This window comes from Mobula hypostoma, chromosome 4 (genome assembly GCF_963921235.1).
Source record: "Mobula hypostoma chromosome 4, sMobHyp1.1, whole genome shotgun sequence".
NCBI classification, from domain to species: Eukaryota; Metazoa; Chordata; class Chondrichthyes; order Myliobatiformes; family Myliobatidae; genus Mobula; species Mobula hypostoma.
The window spans coordinates 7,226,471-7,240,354 of record NC_086100.1 but is presented as its reverse complement, the minus strand read 5'-3'; the positions used below and the strand labels follow the sequence as shown (position 1 = coordinate 7,240,354).

At 48.3% G+C, this 13,884-nt stretch overlaps 1 protein-coding gene across 1 annotated transcript in view; it reads right to left on the bottom strand.

Moving 5' to 3' along the window:
• fndc3ba (fibronectin type III domain containing 3Ba) overlaps nucleotides 1-11,078 on the bottom strand; it is a 386,847-nt gene extending 375,769 nt beyond the window's left edge. Inside the window, exon 1 of the mRNA XM_063045278.1 lies at nucleotides 10,904-11,078. The gene's annotated coding sequence lies outside the window, so the exon portion shown is untranslated. The remainder of the gene's footprint in view (nucleotides 1-10,903) is intronic.
• Between the last annotated feature and the right edge of the window lie 2,806 nt (nucleotides 11,079-13,884).

The window sequence follows — 13,884 nt, the reverse complement described above, 5'->3', positions numbered from 1 at the left end:
ACCCTCTCTGCAACATCAGCCTGTCATCTTTCATTCCCAATGCTGAGCAATAGAACATAGAACATAGAATAGTACAGCACAGTACAGGCCCTTCGGCCCACAATGTTGTGCCGACCCTCAAACCCTGCCTCCCATATAACCCCCACCTTAAATTCCTTCATGTACCTGTCTAGTAGTCTCTTAAACTTCACTAGTGTATCTGCCTCCACCACTGACTCAGGCAGTGCATTCCACGCACCAACCACTCTCTGAGTAAAAAACCTTCCTCTAATATCCCCCTTGAACTTCCCACCCCTTACCTTAAAGCCATGTCCTCTTGTATTGAGCAGTGGTGCCCTGGGGAAGAGGCGCTGGCTGTCCACTCTATCTATTCCTCTTATTATCTTGTACACCTCTATCATGTCTTCTCTCAATCCTCCTGCTCTCCAAAGAGTAAAGCCCTAGCTCCCTTAATCTCTGATCATAATGCATACTCTCTAAACCAGGCAGCATCCTGGTAAATCTCCTCTGTACCCTTTCCAATGCTTCCACAACCTTCCTATAGTGAAGTGACCAGAACTGGACACAGTACTCCAAGTGTGGCCTAACCAGAGTTTTATAGAGCTGCATCATTACCGTGTGACTCTTAAACTCTATCCCTCGAGTTAGGAAAGCTAACACCCCATAAGCTTTCTTAACTACCCTATCCACCTGTGAGGCAACTTTCAGGGATCTGTGGACATGTAGCCCGAGATCCCTCTGCTCCTCCACACTACCAATGAGCAGAAATGCTAACTCAATTCACTTTCTCCACAGATTCTGCCTGACCTGCTGAGTGTTTCCAGAAAATTCTATTTTTAAATTAACATGAGATGACAGCAGTTGTCGCAACGCTTTACAACGGCAGCGAATAACATTTAGGGCTTTAATTCATGCCATGGTCTGGAAGGAGTTTGCACTTTCTCCCATGACTGCATGGATTTCCTCCGGGTGATCCAGTTCACTCCCACTTTCCACAGACGTACGGATTAGCGTTAGTGAGTTATGGGCATGCTCTAATCGACACCGTAATTATGGCAAAACTTGCAGGCTGCTCCCAGCACGTCCACTGGGTGTGTTGGTTATTGATGTAAACGATGCATTTCACTGTCCCTTTCAAAGCACATGACAATTAAAGCTAATTTTTTCATCGGGTCTGAGGAGCCACTGCACAGGATCGGAAAATCTGCAGAAAGTTGTAAACTCAGACAGCTCCATTATGGACACTGAGGACACATTCAAAAGAAGGTTCACCAGATTGATTCCTGGGATGGCAGGACTTTCATATGATGAAAGACTGGATAGACTAGGCTTACACTCGCTGGAATTTAGAAGATTGCGGGGGGATCTTATTGAAACGTATAAAATTCTAAAGCAATTGGACAGGCTAGATGCAGGAAGATTGTTCCCGATGATCATAAGACCATAAGACAAAGGAGCAGAAGTCAGCCATTTGGCCCATCGAGTCTGCTCCGCCATTTTATCATGAGCTGATCCATTCTCCCATTTAGTCCCACTCCCCCGCCTTCTCACCATAACCTTTGATGCCCTGGCTACTCAGATACCTATCAAACTCTGCCTTAAATACACCCAATGACTTGGCTTCCACTGTTGCCCGTGGCAACAAATTCCATAGATTCACCAACCTCTGACTAAAAAAATTTCTTCGCTTTTCTGTTCTGAATGGGCGCCCTTCAATCCTTAAGTCATGGACTTGGATAAGTCCAGAACAAAGGGTCACAGTTTAAGGATAAAGGGGAAGCCTTTTAGGACCAAGATTAGGAAAAACTTCTTCACACAGAGAGTGGTGAATCTGTGGAATTCTCTGCCACAGGAAACGGTTGAGGCCAGTTCATTGGCTATATTTAAGAGGGAGTTAGATATGGCCCTTGTGGCTAAAGGGATCAGGGGTATGGAGAGAAGGCAGGTACAGGGTTCTGAGTTGGATGATCAGCCATGATTGTACTGAATGGCGGTGCAGGCTCGAAGGGCCGAATGGCCTACTCCTGCACCTATTTTCTATGTTTCTAAAAGGCGAGACATCAGAAACTTCAGAAAGACAGTCCATCATTACGGCCCCAGCCCCCCTCCCCCATCCCCCATCCCCAGGACCTGCCCGCTTCTCATTGCCCCCCTCAGGGAGGAGGTACAGGAGCCAGACGTTTCAAGAGTAGCTTCTTCCCCTCCTCCATCGGGTTTCTGAATGAATAATGAACCATGAACACTTGCTCAGTATTTTTTCCTCTCTCTTTTTGTGTGTACACACTTATTGTGGGGTGTATGGGGTGTCAGGGAGGGGTAGCACCTCTAGTGGGGGAACATGTCACGTCCTTTTCAGGGCAGTTTGCCCACCTTTGGCCCCCACCTGGCACTCAGCTCTTACCTGTGGCTCCCCGTAGCTGTTTGCATGCGACAGCGGCCACACCCCGGGCAACGGCTTCGACAAGCCGGCTAAACCAGGTGAGGGTAGCCGACGGGTCTCAAACCCTCGGTGAGATAGGAAGTTGTCTATCCCAGCATGTGAAGACAGGTTGCGGCGGATTGAGCGGACGAGACCAATGGAAGGTCTAACGGTCAGGAAGGCGGTCTCTGCAAGCGTCGTGGAACGTGTAGAGCAGGACAAGACACAGAAGACGTCCTGCTCATCCACTGCGCCTATTCCCATCTCCAGCCGTCTCGACTCTGTCTTGCCACTGGATCCAGATGGGAATTGGGAAGAGAGAGTGAGGCTGACGCTGCGCAACTCTCCCTCACTTAAATCCAAATCATGCGCTAGTCCCGACACCATCACAATGGTGTCGAGGTCCTCATCGATGACGATGGACGAACACCCACACTTATTGTAATTTATAGTTTTTACTATTATTATGCACGCCAGCCGCTGCTGTAGCGGCATCTGCGCTGGACTTCGAGGTGAGTGATCCGGGATTTCAATCCGCTGATTCCTTTCCAGCCGTGCTGTGTTGAGCGTTGAGCCAGACCAAACAGACAAGTGTGAAAGAAACAGCAAGGTTGCCAGCCGATGTGCCACAGGAACAACAAAATTGTTTTGTAGTGCAACGTACCGCTGCCACAAAACACAGATTTCACGACAAACGGTACGCTGGTTCTGATTCTGAGATAGGGTCAGCATGTTGTGAGCGTACCACGTTGGCACTGGAAGCTGGCACCACCTGGGGATGGCCCCCAGCACATCCTCCCTCAGGCTGCGTTGGGTGTTGATGCAAAACGACACATCTCACTGCACATTTCCACTCACGTGATAAATCATGCTAATCTTTCAATAATTAGATAATCAGCTCCAGTTTCTGGTTTGGTAGACTCTCCGAACGAAAGGCTTATTGAACAACGTACATGTCTGCCGAAGATTCAGAGCGTTGACCTGAGCTGAACTCACGTCACAATGCCCAAATACCATTTATTGAACAAACACAAATCACGGAGGCGTAGTGGTTAGTAAGTAAAGGCATCTGTTAGTCTTGCGAGACCATGGATCTGCACCTGGAAAGTCTTCACTCTCCAGGGTGCAGACCTGGGCAAGGTTGTATGGAAGACCGGCAGTTGCCCATGCTGCAAGTCTCCCCTCTCCACACCAATGTTGTCCAAGGGAAGGGCATTAAGACCCATACAGCTTGGCACCAGTGTCGTCGCAGAGCAATGTGTGGTTAAGTGCCTTGCTCAAGGACACAACACGTTGCCTCGGCTGGGGCTCGAGCTCACGACCTTCAGGTCGCTAGTCCAATGCCTTAACCACTTGGCCATGAGCACACGCGTAGCGGTTAGCATCACGATATTACAGCTCAGGGCTCAAAGTTCGGGGTTCAATTCCCGCATCTTCTGTAAGAAAGTTTGTACATTCTCCGCATGACCACAGGGGTTTCCTCCAGGTGCTCCTGTTTACGCCCACAGTGCCATTTGGTAGGTTAACTGATTATTGTACATTGTCCTGTGATTAGGTGGGTTGTTGGTTGGTCCAGCTCACTGACCAGAGGGGCCTGTTCTGCACTGTATCTCAAAATAATAAAAAAATAAACCCACCATCCCACTGCCTACCATCAGTTTAGCGCATTGCACCAGAGGAGCCAAATCAAATCGGACAACAGGGATTCAAGTGTGAGGGGAACGTGGAGACAAGAACAAGGTACAGTTACTGTGCCAGCTGCCTCTGTGATCGTGAGTAAAGATAATGTCCGTCTTACGCCACCCTCAAAACGCTCGCAATTTCAGCGGGGAGCCAAAAATCGCAGCTGACCACAGATATTGAAAGGCAGGGAAGTTCCCCAGCACAAACCAGCCGGCGTTTGCAATTCGAACCATTGTAGATGGCCTTCCAGTCATCCGAGACCAACACATCCATAACAGCTACAGCTGTTTCTTTCTAAATTCACGGATCTAAGAAGTATTTCTCTTTGAATATCTTTACGGGGCAAAGGCGGGTTACTGGTGCCTTAAAACCAGTCATTTTGGGCAGATAGGGCTCATCAGCCGTGGTTGGCAGCTCATCGCGGAGAAGGAAAACTCTGATCTCAAACCTCCGCTGTCTTGTGGCTATACCCACTCATGAGGAAGGCTTTGGGTGTAAATCCCGAGGGAAAAATCCAGAGCTGGAGTCCGTAAAGAATTACGATGTTGAGTTCAATGCTGACTGGCAACTCCTGCGACACCACTGGTGTCCAACTGTATCAGCCTCTGCCGTTCCTTTGGATTCATCAGCTGTGTGGAGAGGGGGGGCCTGCTGTACGGGCAACAGCTCGCTCTCCATATCCTACTGCCCTGACTTGCATACCAGCTTGCGTATCACGTCACATCCATGGTCAACCCCCACCAATGGAGGACCTGAAAACAATCGCCCACGAAGGACTCACACCTGGAGCATAAACAGCCTGTTGCTCGTTAATTCATCAAATTTAACTGCCTGGATCAGGCAAAGACAAGACTATTCTTTTCTGTTCCAAAGGTAAGATCCCATGATACCACTGCTGCACTTCCTCTAGCTGAATATTATTTATTTAGAGAGGCAGAACATAACCCGCCCTTTCGTCCCAATGGTCCCGTACCACCATATTACGTCTGGCATTTGGGAGGAAACCAGAGCACCCGGAGGAAACCCACACGGCACAAACTCCATACAGACAAAGGTAAGAATTGAATGCCGATCGGTATTCATCGGCAATGTATGGAGATGCATGACTGCCAACGAGCCGCCGACACCTTGTGGAACGGGAGCACTAGAGATGGTGGGATACAATCCCCCCACACTCAAGGCTGGGGTGTTTGTCTGAAGATATCTCAGCTCAGAGTCATGACCACTGACTCCTAAGTTAATGGTGTGTCATTTTCACAGACTGCTAGGAGGTGGGGTCTACAGGAACATGTGAGTCTGGAGTTTGGGGCCGAAAGTCGAACCCATCATCAGTGAGTCCTGTGCATTTTTTTTCTATAAAAGAGATACAGGGTGGAACAGGCCCTACCAGCCCAGTGAGCCACATCAGTCAGCAACTCGCCTGTTCAACCCCAGCCTAGTCACAGGACAACTACAATGACCAATTCACCTACTAACACCCACGTCGTTTGGATTGTGGGAGGAAACCTGAGCACCCGGTGGAAACCCATGATTTCAGCAAAAGGATGTATAAGCTTCTCACAGACAGCATCAGAACCGAAGCTTGAGTTCCGACGTTCCGAGCTGTCATAACATCGTGCAAACGCTGCCTATTGACCATCAGACATGAGTGGAGTCCAGGGGGCAATGGGCAAAGCTGAATGTCCAAGTCCAAAACAAGACAAGCCCAGAAATAGCAACCTGAAGGTCAAAGACCAAATTCAGCGAGTCCGAAGGCCGAAAGGTCGAGGCCCCAGGGCCGCTTGTCCACAGGTCAGGAGCCTGATGCCTGTGAGTGTGGACTAAGGACTGGAGGTTGAAGGCCTGAAGCCTAAGAGCCTGAGGCCAAGGACTTGAGGGCCAGAAGCAACTTGTCCTGGGGTTGGAGGCTGTCAATATTGGCTAGGCAGGTGGGAAAGGAGCTTGCTTCTCTGTAGTTGCCTTGTTACAGTTGTTTGTGCTTGTTTTGCTGAATATTGTGGGCACACAGTGTTGTTACTGGAATGTGTAGTGAAGCTTGCCTGTTGCCCCAGCACATATTTACATTATGTCGGCTGTTAACACAAATGACCTCATATATAGATATATATCCTCGTTATTGTAATTTATCAGTGCAAAACAACATACTTCATGATAGAAGGCTACGTAGCACCCATACCAGGACCACCAGACTCAAAAACAGTTACTTTCCCCAAGCAGTGAGGCTGATCAACACCTCCACCCACTAACTCACCCCTCCACACCCCCAATGCCACTACTTTATCATTCCCTGTCAGTCACCTTATGTACAGACACTCCTGTGTCTAGTGTCACTTTATGGACATAATATCAATCTGTGTATATAAGGTATCTTGTGTATCTATATTGATTGTGTTTTTTTTATTATTAATAATCTGTTCTTCATCTTATTGTGCTTTTTGTGCTGCTTTCGATCTGGAGGAACAATTATTTTGTCTCCTTTACACGTGTGTCCTGGAAATGACATTAAACAGTCTTGACAAATGCCATGATATTATGCCTTTTCCGATACATTTCACTGCTTGTTTTAATATGCATTTATTTATTGATACACCGCGGAACACCTCCTTCTGGCCCTTTGAGCGGTGCTGTCCAGCAACCCACCGATTTAACCCCAGCCTAATCACTGGACAACTTACAATGACCAATTAACCTATTAACCAGCACATCTTTGGACTGGTGGGAGGAAACCAGGTCACCCAGAGGAAAGCCACATATTCTACGGGGAGGACGTACAGAGACCCTTTTCAGAAGAAGGCGGGATTAAACTGCGACGCCTCGAGCTGTAACAGCGTTGCGCTGCCCGCTACGCCGCGTGCGTTAAATAAATAAGAATCTTCTTACACAGGGCTGGGGGAGGTGAGGTGAGGGGAGGCGAGGCATATGTAGACAGTGGCTGAAACTCCACTGGCTGGGTCTTCAGCTTCACACTCAGAGCACGACAGCAAAGAAACAGACTCTTCATCTTGTGCCGCGTGTCACTTGGCCTGGCCCACCAGCCTGCACCGTGCACCTGTGGAACCCAGAAGGCCCTAGCTGATTCAGGTGGAGCTTGGTGCTGCCCCTCATTCGTCAGCCCTTTACCAATCCTGGCACCAAGTCAACACAGAAACATCCCACAGTGAACCACTCCTTATTTAAACGTGGTGACCCATAGCGGTAACACCACCTCCTCAGCCATCCCCGGAAGAAGCACCCTTCCTGCCCTGGGCGAATCTGCGACTATTGATGGCGGTGGTGACAGCTGTCCATCACGCCCGACGATGACAGGAAACTCGTGCAGGAGTCTTTAAAGAGGAAAAGCCATGGCATTGGGCCAATTCCATCTTCTCAATCTCAGAAGTCCAGGTCCAGTGGTATGAACAAGCGTCACAAACTGGGGTCTTCCTGGTTGTAGTGGATGACCACGATGTCTTCTGTGCCTCGTCATGCCCTTCACTCTCCACGGAGCGTTACAGAACCACCTTCCTGGCCTGTAGGAGATCTCATCCACCCAGTCCGCCAAGGCCAACTTCACACGCTAGCACAGGCATGTCCCTATCTCACCGGGGTACCAGGCCGCTGGAGTCCCCCACCTCGTTCAGCCTGCCTGTTGAAGGAAGCGGTGTACCGGGGTGTGGCTGCTGTCACCTGCAAACAGCTACGTGTATAAGATGATGAGGCGCATTAATCGTGTGGATAGTCAGAGGGCTTTTTCCCAGGGCAGAAATGGTTGCCACAAGAGGACACAGGTTTAAGGTGCTGGGGAGCAGGTACAGAGGAGATGTCAGGGGTAAGTTTTTTTTACTCAGAGTGGTAAGTGCGTGGAATGGGAATGGTGGTGGTGGCGGATACAATAGGTCTTTTAATAGACTTTTAGATAGGTGCATGGAGCTTAGTGAAATAGAGGGCCATAGATAAGCCTAATAACACTCACACCACACTGGAGGAACTCAGCAGGTCAGGCAGCATCCATGGAAATGAACAGTCAACATTTCGGGCCGGAACCCTTCGTCAGGACTGAGGGAGGGGACAGAGGCCCTATAAAGAAGGTGGGGGGAGGGTGGGAAGGAGAAGGCTGGTAGGTTCCAGGTGAAAAACCAGTAAGGGGAAAGATAAAGGGGTGGGGGAAGGGAGGCAGGGAGGGGATAGGCAGGGAAGCTGAAGAAGGAATAGGGGACAACACAATGGGTAGTAGAAGGAGGCGGAACCATGAGGGAGGTGATAGGCAGCTGGGGGAGGGGGCAGAGTGAAATAGGGATAGGGGAAGGGAGGGGGAGGGAATTATCGGAAGTTAGAGAATTCTATGTTCATACCAAGGGGCTGGAGACTACCTTGACGCCTCATCACGGCAGTAGAGGAGGCCATGTATGGACGTATCCGAATGGGAATGTGAAGCAGAGTTGAAGTGGGTGGCAACCGGAAGATCCTGTCTGTTGTGGCGGACGGAGCGGAGGTGCACGACGAAGCGGTCCCCCAATCTGCGTTGGGTTTCACCAGGAAACTACCAGCCTTCTCCTTCCCACCCTCCCCCCACCTTCTTTATAGGGCGTCTGCCCCTTCCCTCTAAAGTCCTGACGAAGGGTTCCGGCCCGAAACGTCGACCGATCGTTTCCGCGGATGCTGCCTGACCTGCTGAGTTCCTCCAGCGTGTTGAGTGTTGCTTTGACCCCAGCATCTGCAGAGTATTTTGTGTTTAAGGTAAGCCTAGTAATTTCTAAGGTAGGGACACGATCAGCACAACTCTGTGGGCCGAAGAGCCTGTATTGTGCTGTAGGTTTTCTGTGTTTCTACTTGGAGCCACAGGTAAGATCTGAGTGCCCCAGAATGCACATGACAAGCCCCTTCACTGAAGGTGCTACCCCTCGCTGGACATCCCATACACACTCTTTAGAGAGCTTTTTTAAAAGATTAAACTTCTTGAAGAACTCCTGGTCTGGGTGAAAGTGGCAGCCTGCAATGTGTAAAATCCATCCCAATTATTCACCTTGTTGGAAAACTGACTTGGGTGGTGGTGGGGGTGGAAGATGTCTGGAAGCCTAGCATGCCAGCAGATATGGCTATTCAGCCCATCGAGTCTGCTCTGCCATTCCAGCATGGCTGATTTATTTCCCCTCTCAAACCCATTCCCCTCGATAAAACACACTACTTTCTATAAAGACTGCAGATTCCCACCCGACCCCCGCCATACCGTCCACGAAATAAAGCAATTTTAAATCCCAGTCTCAACAGAGAAACTACACCAGAGGTAAAAGATCGACAAAATAATATCAATTAAAAATAGATCAATCATTGCACCCCAACTCACTGCTACCCGTCAGGAGAAAAAGATCTGAATTCCCATGCAATCGGAAAGAGCAGACTGCAATAATGTGCCTGTGCCTGCCTCTCGCCTTTCTCCAATCTGACCCATGCATCCAGATTTTTTATGAAAGCAAGATCTCGGCTGCAGCTTTTTTTCCAATTTCTCTCGGGGTGGGATCGACACCTGACGCAATCTGCAGAAAAATCTTAATCTCTCTTTCTCTCTCCTCCTCCCCCCCTCCTCTAATTCCCCCCTCTTCTCTCTCTCCTCCCCTTACCCCTCCTCTCCCTCTCTCCTCGTCTACAGTCTGACCCCTTAACCACTCTGAAACAACCCGCAGCCCCAGGGCATGATGCTCTCTCACACACACGCCATGGAAACACCAACATTAATTTCCCTCCTCACACACACTCGACTTCACGTTTCAGGATTGTCGAGAGAGTGGCAGGGAACTTTCTGTTTAAAATTATAATGAAGACGGTGGTTTAAATTTATCCCCCCTCTCAAAAAACGATCTTCGAGCTCTGACTTTGGCCGGTCCGGATCATGACTCACGCCTCTCAATGGGTCGGAAACTTGCACACACATCTCCCATTCCATTCCACTGGGGTGAGGAGTCTGTCTGGAATGCGGGGGTATGCTGGGAATGCAGTCACTGGACACACACACACACTGCATCTCCTTGGCAAATATTATTTTTAGAAGTATTTTTATATTAAATTCTAACCAGCAGCGGGGGGGGGGGGGAAGAGACTGAAATTAGTTGTGTGTCTGTCCGTCCTGAAACAAAATACGTGGCACGCACACCTCACGATAGACACAACTCTCCTCTTATTTTAACCCTTTTCTTAAGTTTCCCTGTCTGGTGGCTACCAATCTCACTACCCCCCCCCCCCGTTATAACTGAAATAACCTGTGGGGGGGGGGGAAGACAAGAGATAAGCACAATAATTAACCGCCTTGGAAAGAGGAGGGGTGGGTGGTGTTTGCAGGGGTGGGGGGGGGAAGAAACCCCTCCTGTTGCAAACCGGCTTCTGCAAATCAAAAGCTGTTCCTTTCCACAGACATTCCCCCCCCCCGAAAAAAATCATTGTATGGGGGAAAGTACAGGATTGAAAGAGGGGATAATAATTGAATATTAAGGAAAATGTTATAAAGCAAATCTCAGAGCCCAACCGATCCCCCAGAGCAGCAGCGAAAGAGTCGAAGGAAAAAGATTCACATACAAAAAAAGTTTTAAACTTTCTAAACTTTTCGCCCTCTCGGACGAAATGTGTAAATCCCCTCATCGTCATTAGAAACTTCACTGCACTCTCTCTCACACACATATACACACACAGGGAAAAAATCCAAGCTTAATTCCATGGAAAAAAAGACATGGTTCAAAAGGATGTGGATTTCATAACCTTCTGTAACAACAGTTGTTTTTTTTCTCTCTCTCTCAATTCGCCAAAGGGTTTTGTTCGCTTAAGATCTCTTACCTTCGAATCTGATTGTGTTGAGTGTATGTGTGTGTCTCTCTCTCACCCGGCTCGCAGATCCCTCTATTTCCCCCGGCCGTTCACAAAAATGCCCTCAGTTACAGTTCCCCGTCTCAGAAATGGGATAAAAAACGGCTTGCGCCATGTTAGAACAAATGCACACATTGCCAGACTCGCAGCATAGCCGCTACCGTATTCGACCTAATACGCACACCCGCCAGAAACATTTCTGTGACGCCCGCCAGGCGGTTTGCAGTGCAGGGGCGGGGCGGGGAGGGGATGGGACCCGGCACCCCGTACCCCGCTTCCAAAACCCGGCCTTACATTGTCAAGCAGGCTGCTAGGGAAGGACACAGGAGACAGCAGACGTTGAAATCTGTAACAGTCAGAATCAGGTTTGCCCACTTGCTCATTTATTTAGAGACAGCACAGAACTGGCCCTTCGGCCCAACTAGCCACTCACCTGCTAATCATAGGACAAGTTACAATGGCCAATTAACCTACTAACCCGTAGGTCTTTGGACTGTGGGAAGAAACTGGAGCACCTGGGGAAACCCACACATTCCAGGGGAAGAATACTGGAGACAAACTTTCTTACAGAGGACGCTGAAAGTGAGCCCGGAACTTCGACGCCTCGAGCTGTAATAGCGTTGCACTTAAACGCTACGGTACCGGGGTGCTGTGAATCTCGTTGTGTTTAGGCAGCAAGGCAGTGCAAGACATAATATATACCATAAATTATAATAAGATTTATATATTAAAAAATAAATAAGTGGTGCAAAAATAGAGCAAAATTAGTGAGTTCATGGGCTATTAAGAAATCTGATGGCGGGGGTTAGATCTGTGGCAGTCAAGACTGGTGATCCAAATCTCTACAAGAAATCCAGGTGTGACTTACAGAACATTCAGAAATCCAAGAAATTCTGCAGATGTTGGAAATCCAAAGTAACACAGGTAAAATGATGGAGGAACTTGGCAGGTCAGGCAGCCTTTATGGAGAGCAATAAAGGGATGACGTTTGGGCCAAGGCTATGGGAAGGTTCTGAAGTCCGCTGGAGGAACTCAGCGGTCCTTGCCTGCTCATTTGCCTGTCTAAAGACCTCTCAACCATCAAGCTCTTGAACCAGAGGGATAACTTCAATCAACTTGCACACGGGCCAGAGCACTCCATACCCATTCCATCCATGTACAGATCCAAATTTCTGTTAGATGTTGCAATTGAACCCACATCCACCCACCTGTACTGGTAACACATTCCACCTCTCACCATCCCTTTCATTTTCAACTAAAATATTTCGTCTTTTACCCTTAACCTCTACTTCTAAATGAGAGAGTCCTTCTAGAGCAGATCATTTGTGTTTAGTTTTCCGCTGTGTTTCCTTGTCCTACTGTGAATGCCAGTCCATCACAGGTGAAGTCCTTCTCACCATTGAGCAGATCTGCATGGAGTGCTGTAGCAGGAAAGAACATCCATCATCAAGGACCTCCACCACCCAGGTCGTGCTCTCTCCTCACTGCTGCCATCTGGCAGGAGATACAGGAGCTTCAGGTCCCACACCACCAGGTTCAGGAACAGTTATTACCCCTCAACTATCAGGTCCCACACCACCAGGTTCAGCAACAGTTATTACCCCTCGTCCATCAGGTCCCACACCACCAGGTTCAGGAACAGTTATTACCCCTCAGCCATCAGGTCCCACATCACCAGTTACAGGGACAGTTATTATCCCTTAACCATCAGTCTCCTGAACCAAAGGAGATAACTTCATTCACACGAACACCGAACTGTTCCCACAACCTATGGACTGACTTACATTCAAAGACTCTTCATCTCATGCTCTCAATATTTATTGCTTATTATTATTATTTTGTGTGTTTGGTAGTAGTAGTCGTACTTTATTGATCTCAGGGGAAATTGGTTTTTGTTACAGTTGCACCATAATTAATTAAATAGTAATAAAACCATAAATAGTTAAATAGTAATATGTAAATTATGCCAGGAAATAAGTCCAGGACCAGCCTATTGGCTCAGGGTGTCTGACCCTCCAAGGAAAGAGTTGTAAAGTTTGATGGCCACAGGCAGGAATGACTTCCTATGACGCTCTGTGTTGCATCTCGGTGGAATGAGTCTCTGGCTGAAGTTACTCCTGTGCCCAACCAGTACATTATGTAGTGGATGGGAGACATTGTCCAAGAGGGCATGCAACTTGGACAGCATCCTCTTTTCAGACACCACCGTGAGAGAGTCCAGTTCCATCCCCACAACATCACTGGCCTTACGAATGAGTTTGTTGATTCTGTTGGTGTATGCTACCCTCAGCCTGCTGCCCCAGCACACAACAGCAAACATGATAGCACTGGCCACCACAGACTCGTAGAACATCCTCAGCATCGTCCGGCAGATGTTAAAGGACCTCAGTCTCCTCAGGAAATAGAGATGGCTCTGACCCTTCTTGTAGACAGCCTCAGTGTTCTTTGACCAGTCCAGTTTATTGTCAATTCGTATCCCCAGGTATTTGTAATCCTCCACCATGTCCACACTGACCCCCTGGATGGAAACAGGGGTCACCAGTACCTTAGCTCTCCTCAGGTCTACCACCAGCTCCTTAGTCTTTTTCACATTAAGCTGCAGATAATTCTGCTCACACCATGTGACAAAGTTTCCTACCGTAGCCCTGTACTCAGCCTCATCTCCCTTGCAGATGCATCCAATTATGGCACAGTCATCAGAAAACTTCATTTTAAACTTCAAAGTAAATTTTATGATCAAAGGACATAAATGTCACCACAAACAACCCTGAAGTTCATTTTCTTGCAGGCATACACAATAGATCAATAATACAATAATAACCATAACAGAATCAATGGAAGACCGCACCAACTTGGGTGTTCAACCAGTGTACAAAAGACAACAAGCTGTGCAAGTACAAAAAGAAAGGAATAATAATAATAATAATAATAATAGTAAATAAGCAATAAAT